Source organism: Lotus japonicus, chromosome 5, assembly GCF_012489685.1.
Source record: "Lotus japonicus ecotype B-129 chromosome 5, LjGifu_v1.2".
Classification (NCBI taxonomy): domain Eukaryota; kingdom Viridiplantae; phylum Streptophyta; class Magnoliopsida; order Fabales; family Fabaceae; genus Lotus; species Lotus japonicus.
In genome coordinates this window covers 51,097,058-51,106,534 of record NC_080045.1, presented here as the reverse complement: position 1 = coordinate 51,106,534, position 9,477 = coordinate 51,097,058, and the positions used below count along the sequence as shown (strand labels likewise).

Sequence of the window (9,477 nt, the reverse complement as noted above, 5' to 3'; positions counted from 1 at the left end):
CGTATTAGGGGTTTTGATTCTTGATGCCATGCAACCTAAATACTGAAAATTCATATGATTTTGTTGAGTGACTTATGAGAATTTGGAACTTTTCATTTTGGGTTTCATCCCCTAAATTTATTTTCTCTTGGATATGATTTTCCCCATCTATGATCAATGATTTCGAAAATTACAAGAGGGCTTCTAGTCTTAAGTTGTCTGTGCCTATTATGCTCATAAATTGCTTCATGCCATAGCCTCAACAGAGACATCTAATCGGGTATTTTTCTGGGTCAACTGCAACCCGGATTGTTAAATGCTTCTGTTTGTCTGGCTTTTAAAATCCATAATATATAGAAACAGGAATAGTTCAGGGTCCAACTATTCCAGGTGGCATTTCTCTACCTATTCTTCACCATAATCCACATGGCATCTTTTCAGAGCATTTTTCATTTTTTTTTCTTTTGTTCAAACAAACCCGCCTCTCCTTCAAAAAAAAAATTCTCTCTCTTTCTCCCAAATTGGACGTATTCTTTTCTCCTTCAACCCTAATCTCAAATATCAACAATCTGAGAGAAAAACTGGAGAAAATGCATCTCTTCTCAACATTCATCCTTCAAATCTGATCTATTCATGGACATTTATCCTTGAAACCCATTCTCTGCTACTACAATCAACGTGGCATCTTTTCAGAGATTTTCTTTTTGCTTTTTTCTTTTTTATTTCTTTGCTCAAACCATCCCGTCTCTCATTCAAACGATTATGACTTTTCTCTCTCTTTCTCCCAAACTCGACAATTTCTGTTCTCCTTCAACCCCAATCTCAACATCTCAATAATCTGAGAGAAAAGTCAGATCCAGAGAAAATGCATCTCTTCTCAACATTCATCCTTAATGATTATCAGATCCTTCAAATCGGTTTTATGCTATCAATGAATCACTCGATTCTGATCAGGAGCCCCAAATCAATCCATCATGCGGTTCAATCAATGGCGACCTGGGAGATCACGTGATTCTGGTCTACCCATCTCATGTCCGAGTCTCCAAGCACGCGAATCTGCGTTTTTTTTCTCACATTTGCAAAAGCACGCACACGATCGAAGCTTCATCGTCATCATGTCCTGACCCAGATTGAAAAGAGCAAAAGTTCCACCGGTTGAAGAGGTATTTTGATTCTGCAACCCTTCAAAATTTCTTCTTTCTTTTTTCAATTATCTTCATATGCAGATTCTTCTAAGCAAATAGAGAATAGAAGTGTTTTTTCTTCTTTTTTCAATGAAACTATATGGGTATTTTCGTTTCTGTAAAAAATTTCTTGCTTTGATGATAATAACATTTTCAAATACCATTCTGGACATTGTTTGAGTCTTAAATTGAGTATCCATTGCTGACGGTTATTGGTTAACTCATGGTTGTATTAATCATAAACACACATGTATCTTCATGACTTAATTTAGGGATTTGTTTTTCATGACTTAATTTATTTTTTTCTATAGACTTGATTTAGGGTTTTTGCTATTTCCAAATTATTTTCAAATTTTGTATGTTATGTCTCAATTTCCTGTTAGTCTTGGTATTATCGGTGGGAGGCAAAAAGATGAGGGCTTTGTTGCCCTGTCAACATAAAACATTTTATTTGCCTTCCCCCCCCCCCCCGTATTCAATTTCAAGGTAATTTTTGGTTCTTTTTTTAGCTCTATTTATTAATCAAAATTGATTTCTTCTTGCAGCGCATGAAGATTGATAGTCATTATCGCAAATTGTTTTGGATGGAGTCATCATCAACTGCTGAAGCTTGGTAGAGATGGTAATGGCCAATTAACTCTGTCAGGTACCATTTTAACCCTCCAATTAAGCAACAAACAAGATTATCAAAAGTTGGATAACTTTTTCAATGGTCACTCCCTATAACTGATGGTTTTGTTGCTATACATACGCAGGTAGTATAAATTTTTCAATGATCATTTTGGTTAAAATTTTGAATTCAAATGCTCACCATATTTTGTTGCTATACATACACGTTCCTCAATTAATCCATGACCTTTTAAATTTCAAACCTAACAGAATATGCCATCTCATGATTCTATTTTTTGACAAAATATCTGAATTCATTGTCAATTATTTTCTCATTTTGACCATGTCCTTAAATTACTCTACGTACCAATCTTCAAATTAGGGAATTTATTTCCTTCAATCACGTTATCAAAACAAATTGTAACTGCATATTGCTGTATTCTTGGGTCAAATACACTAGACTAAAAATCAGGGGAAATCAAAATTTCCCTCTTATTCCTACGAAAATTAAAGTGGAGCTTTTAGGTAAATGAAATTTGAATTTTGAATTTTTAGTATCAATTAGTAACAATTTTTTCAGAAATAATGTTTTTTCAGTATCAATTAAAATTGAGAAAAAGGATGATACACGGACACGGACGGTGTAAAAAAAACATTTATCCCGTCACTCAGTGCATATAAATTAAACTCATTAAAATTTCCCATTCATACTTCATTCTGTGAACGATTTCTAACTCATATAACTGGGCAATTCATTCGTCTCCTATCCCACTTTGTGATGGCCTATTTACCTATTTATGATTGTTGCCAAAGTAGTTCATAGGTGATGATCAAAGTATATAAATAGGATAGTGGGATATATCTTTTCATTGTTAATTAATAGTGTTTTGTTTGAAGATGGGTTCTGCAAATGTGCTGCCTCAGCAGCACCTGAAGTTACTCTGGCGGTTGTCCTACCTCATCGGTTAAGGTAACTGTGAATTATAACCATATCAAGGGCTGCAATTGGAACTTTTCAACAAGATATCACATGAGATCTATAACCATGGAGAAGGGTATGCCTCTAATCTAATTTTTCTTAATGGAATTCCTCAGATTATGTTCTTGGAATGTGTCCATTAATGGCATTTTCTTAACCGGAGCTCTTATTGGAAGGACTTCTTTTATTTGAATTTTATGTTGTGCATCTTTGTGTGGCTGCAGTGATATATTTTTGCAAAATGAACATGAAAATAAAAATTGGTTTTGGTTGTATTTCATTTGTTATATCAAGAGTGGTTGCTTGCACTGTGCTCAATGACTTCCGTTTACTCATTTTCTTCACCAGGTTCCACACAGAGCTAAAGGATGTGCCTGTTTTCCTTTTTAGGTCCCAAACAGATAGGCCAACATCTGCAGTAGCTGTTTTGTTTGATAAAGCATCAAGTGACATTTTAACTCACAAATAAAGGTAGTGTCTTCCTTAACGATGCAGTCTTGGTTCTTATTCTAATGAGCCCTATTGATGATTTTGCACTTTTCAAGTTCTTTCATTGGGTAAGAGACCTTGAATTCAAGCCTACTTTGAGGTTGCTAGAGTTTCACAAACAAATTGTCCACTGTATTCTCACATTATCTCAACATCGTTCATTGGTTTTGTGTAGGCCTCAAACAAATATTTCTCTGTTTTATTTTCTCCTTACTTTTTGGTTTTGTTTATATGTGAGTTATATGGTTTTAGTGGGCTGATTTGTTCCCTGATGATATAGGGGAACAAAAACGTGCTGCGTTTCCTAATGGGAAGATAAAAAAAAAATCTTTCTCTATTTTGATGGATTGTCTTTAAATTTTAGCAAATAAAATGCAATTTGATAAAATACTTGCTTTGTATATGCCTTTTTTTATATGGTTCATCCATGCACCAATATAATAGACATTAGTATCATGTTTTGAAAATATTGTTATCATGAATTCGTGGCTATCCACTTGCATAGACCAATAAGACTGGTCAAGTTGTTAGAACTATGTTCACTGATTAGCTTCATTATGTTGTGTTTATGTAATTCTTGCTCTGGCAGTAGTAGCATTAGAGAAATATACATGTTCTCATAGTGTCATTGCAGTAATAATTCTCTTTCAAGAATATTATTCTATCTATCAGTATATAGAATTAATGTTTTGCTTTAAATAGTCATGTCATGTAATACATTGGACTCTCATATTGACCCTTCATGCAGGAACATGGTTGTCTATGCCATCAAGAAGAAGAAGCAGCATGAAAAGAGGGAAGATAAGCCTTGCTGATTGGTCCTATAATTTGAAATCATCAAGCTGCTACTCTGCTAGAGGGTAGATAATAATCTAAAATATTTGTTCAATTTAAAAATGAGTGTTGGGGGAGCTAAATTAGTACTAGCACTTTAAATTCTAATGTTTTTGTGATATCTAAGTGAATAAGTTATAATTGGTAATTTTGTTTCCTTCTCTGTTAATGTGAAATATGCTAATGGGTTTGAAATTCTTCTTGGTTGTTTGTATAAATTTTCTCTTTAATAGCAAAATAAATTTTAATATAATTTTAGTTGTATTATCTAATGATTTTTCAAAAAATTTTTTTGGAGTAAATATGTCTAAAAAATATAAAAAAATTTATAGTTAAAATGTCAGAAATGATTTCTGTAGATTTATTAATGTTTAATTGCAAGATAAATAACTGCCACGAGAAGGAACATTTTAGATGAAAATATTCCAATGATCATACTTTCGTGTTACAAATAATATACACATAATTTTAATTAAATATCACAACTTTACAACATAATTTACTTTACTTTCACGGGAGAGAACACTTATAGAAAAATAATTTCATGTTTAAAATAGTAGAAAAATAAATTCTCATATAATTTTTTTGGGTACAACAATTCTCATATAATTTAAGTGCATTTTCATAATATTTTTAATAATGTTAGAAGTAAATATACATATTAAATTTTAAAACTTTGATAGTAAAAATATTACATAAATAATGTTAAAACTTAAATAAAAATAAAGTTTAATATAATTTATTTACTTTATTCATTTTTTTCAAATATATTTATATAAATATAAATAAAACTGTATAAAAATTTACCCCGTGAATTGCACGGGTATAAAACTAGTTTTTTTTTTTTTTTTTGAAAGCAGAAGTATTATTAGAAATAAAAGGTTCATGAGAACAAGCCTCTCATGAGAGCCATAAGACAAACCCACCCAAACTAGGATCTTTGTGTTCAAATACAATCAAAGGAATGGCCTCATCAAAACCTTCAGAGGAAAACCCAGTGGGAAAAACCAATGAAAGAAAAAGAGTACCCAAATCCAAGAAAGCAATCAAAACACCCAAAACATATATCCTACCCCATAGAGTACTGCAATATGAACATATAAACAATGGTCTGCAATTCTCAAAAATAACAAACTAGCCTCTACAACCTTTCCTACATTCTCACCACTTGCAGCAGCAAACTCATATGCAATGTGTATTGCAATACGGCCACATGAATTCAGCAACTCCAATTCTCTTTACCTCACTAAAACTTGACAGAATTTCCTTCCATATAAGTCAAACTCACACCAGAAATTTTAGTCCCATATGCAGTACTATGCACGTCATAAATTTGGTACCAAAATGTCCTGCCAAAATACTAGCTAGGTCCACCACCCATTGTAATACCAAAGCACAAAAGCAAACAACCCCATAGCAGTAAAAACCAAAGACCCTCAAACCATAATGCAGCACCACAAGTGACAAAACCGCAACCGAGTACACCAGGTCCCTAATAGTCCCAAATAGGCTGCGCTGATCTCTGTCAAATTCCTGATTCAACAGTAGCCTTGAGAAAACAAGCAAAAAGCCTTCCCCTTGAGCCACATGACATGGATAGCTAAACAAACGAAGCTATTAAGCCCTCCCCTGGCAGCTTCCCCGCAAAACGGCTAAGAACAGTTTTTCCAATGCAAGATAGCCTTCTTTACAGCCTCCTTCTTTGTCAAACCTCATAAACCACAGACGTTCCAAGTAATTCACAGCCATGGCATCTCAACGGAGATGAGGATGGTTTTGTCGTATCTGAGCTTCCAAACCTCTAAGCATCAAGGCTTCCGAACCTCTTGGCTTCAAACCCAGCTGTTTTCCAATCAACCACGTTCGTTGTGCACGTGTCGTGACGCCGTCTTCTCCCGGAACTGGTTCCAAAAAATCAACTGGCATCGGCTGAGGCTTGTTCTTACTACCTTTTGGGCGACCCCGTTGAGAGCTGCTTTTTCGTGAAGAATTTGTATCTGGGGTAGAAATCAGTACTGGCAACACAGGAGTAACTATTTCGTCGTAGTCATGAGACGCACCTTGTTGCTGAACAGTCGTTTCTCTCTTCACAGCACACGCAGGGGAGGAAAAGCTTGTCGTATGCATCTCTTGCCTAATTATTTGGTGAGGAGAAGTACGAACAAACACCTGTTGTTGTTGGCGTGAAATTGTTTCTGTATTTCCAAACTCCTTACTTGCAAAAATAGGTTTATCCAAGCAAGACATCCCCTGATTAACGATTAAAGATTTTTGATAAGCTATTGGGGAAGCCAAACACATCCCTACACAATTCTGTTGATGAATAAGTCGTGGGTTCCATGGCTGCCAATTAAAATTTGAAGTCAGGAACATATCTTGAGTATTGAAAGAGTAACCAGTAACAGCACAATTTTGGGCAAAATCTTTGACACAATTCTGTTGCTCTTTACTCAATATTTGAAATTCCTTATCAGTTTTTTCCTGATTCATTAATGAATTTTTCCATTCCTCAATTTCCTCCACTGTATAACCTGAATCAATTAAATCTTTTAACTGTTTCCCCTCTTCCTCTCCTGCTTTCACATTAGATTTCAAACGTTGTAATTCCTCTGATGCTGAGAACGAAAAAGACTCCTCCTCCCCCACACGCGTTTTTGCTGAATTTCTCACCTCCTGCAATTTCTCCTGGTCTTCCGTTCCTGGATTGATGGCCGTTATTCCTGCGTTTAAAACTTTTAGACTCGGTTTCCAAAAATCCGCTGGCGACTCAGCCTCAATCTCCGCCACCCCGATAACATTCACGTGTGAATTCAAATTTTGAAACCCTTGGGATGGTGCTAGCATGACACGCGTGAAACCTGGAATTACCACCTTCTGTAACAGTTCCTGGTCTTTCGTCCCTGAATTGATGGCAGACGTATCTGAAACAAATGCTTTCTGAATCACATGCGAAAATTCCGCCTTGCCGTGGTCACTCGCCGGCGACCCAGCCAGCTTCACCACCTCCACGTGACCTTCCTCTGATACACCACCAGTCGCCCCTGCTTGAAGACAGCCAAGGCCCTCCATTCTATCATCCCTGTACACTTCATCTTCTTCCTCTGAATCAACGTCAATGGCAGACTCATAATCTTTGTCATGACCAAATTCTGGGGTGGTAACCACACCAACATTCACGGCATCAACATCTAAACCACCATCTGCATCATCGTCATCTGACACATAAATCTTCACCGGCGTTGACGGCATATCCTCGACGCTCCCATAATCATAAGTCGTGTCGTCCTTCTCAACCAAAATAATACATGAAGTCCCGCCGACGTCGACAGACATAGTGAAACATTGCAATAACGGATGATTCATACGAACTAAAATTCTGGCAAAATCAGCACGATGACGTGACGAAGTTGCAAAATCAGACGACATATAGGTCCCCAACCTATTTCCCACTGCCGTAAAAAAGGAATCAGTCCACAATCCCAGCGGAACTTGCCATAACCGAATCCAAACAAGATGTGCAGCCCCAAAAGTGAGCACTGTACACGGTCTAACATCAGAGAGCTTTTGTTCCAAAAAATAACGACACTCTGTAATCGTGACCTGCATCTCATCCTTATTCTCAAATTCCAAAATCACTTAATTCGCTCCTAATGGGATGAGACGAAAATTAAACAAGCCGATCTTACTTAATTCCTCCTGCAACTCATCTAACGGCATAGCTGCAAGAGTATGTGCTTGAGCACATCTTTGAACCCACTCCTCATCCAAATCCGATGCCAAGAAACTCAACTGACTACTTTCAGACTTGTGATTAACCTCCTTTGGCTTATCTGGGATGTCTTTTTTCTTCATAGCTGCAACCTGTCCATTCGTAGGATGCTGAGCTTTTGGACTACGATTTCTCCCCTTGATTTCATATTGATATCCGCCCGGAGACGGAACCTTGAAACTCCGAGAAGGTCGCTGATACTTTGCTTTTTGTACCATTAGAAAGTTCCCTTCCAAACGCAATCCATTAAACATCTTGATCGCCCTCCAAGCTTCATCAGCATGCTGAAAGCGCACAAAACCGAAGCGACAGCGCCGTTGGAGTTTGTTTTTCTGTTGAATGAAAACATCACGCAATCTCCCCGCTTTGCCAAAAATTGATCGAAGTTTTGCCAATGTAATTCGATCACCCAAGCCATCCACAAACACAGAGAAGGATACTTGCTGCTCATTCGAATCCTGCTGCTGATTCGAAACTTGTCGTACACCTCTATTTTGGACTGGTTTCCTTTGCTGCCTTTGCCCTGAGTTCACGAAAAAAGCTCCTGGCCTTGAGGTGCGTTGAGATCCCCCATAACCAGAAGAGTTCCGATTCCAGTTCGGCACATCCCAACGTTGTTGGGGGCGCCAGCTCCCTGAGATCTCCGCCGATCGCCGGCGTGGCTGAAACCACCGTGCCAGAGGCTCCCTTCCAGAGCCTCTCTCTCTAACCTCTCTCTCCATAATAAATGGGAGAATATGTTGATTTCTCTCTCCTTGCATGATTATTCTCTCCACGCAAACATGCGTCAAGTCCGCACTGAGCTCAAACAACTTACAATTTGTTTTATATATTAAATGTCTATCTCCTGGAACGTGGCTTATTGGGTTGCATAGTTAAATTTAGGGGTGAACATGAGTCGGGTAAATCCAATGAACCCGCCCAACTCAATCTGATCTAATAGAAAAAATGCGGGTTGGATCGGGCAATCAGGTTAGTCGGATGGATTTTACTACAGCTCAACTAAGTTCGGATCAGATTTCGGATTCAGTTCAAATTCATCAAACTCAACCCAGAATCCATACATATAATAATAATTTTTATAATTTTACTCATACTTGGAGTGCTAGTGTCGGAGTGATGACTTTTTGAAACTTTGAGACTTAAGTATTTGTAATTATTTATCATATTTGAACTTAGAGTATTTGTTCGTAGTTATTTGTTACATGTTTATATATAGTTATTTAGCATGTTGGAGACATCTAAGTTCTAAGTGTCATGGCATGACATTTAGGGTTGTTTTTTACTTTTTAGATGCTATTTATATTAGATTGTTTCATGTCATTTAGTAATTAAGTTTTATGTTTTCATGATATTTGACTATATGTCATTTATGTGGTATTATTTCTATAACTTTTTGTGTCTTTTTCATGCTATTTAGTATAATAACATATTTAGTATTTTTTATAATTTTTTCTGAATTTATAATAATTTTTGCAAGACTTTTTAATATTTCAGATATATTATTATTTTAATATATGGACCCAATAAATCCATCCAATCCAATCCAAACTTCGTCGGGTTGGTTCGGATCGGGTTCAAAGAAGAAACTCGTGAAATCCAACCCAACCCAACCCATACAATTTTGATCGGTT

At 36.6% G+C, this 9,477-nt stretch overlaps 1 long non-coding RNA gene across 1 annotated transcript; it reads left to right on the top strand.

Moving 5' to 3' along the window:
* The first annotated feature begins 252 nt into the window (after positions 1-252).
* Positions 253-4,272, top strand: LOC130718503 (uncharacterized). The gene is made up of 5 exons (XR_009012699.1): positions 253-1,142; positions 1,709-1,809; positions 2,670-2,827; positions 3,100-3,222; positions 3,989-4,272. It is a non-coding gene; the product is annotated as an uncharacterized LOC130718503 (long non-coding RNA).
* The last annotated feature ends 5,205 nt before the right edge of the window (positions 4,273-9,477 follow it).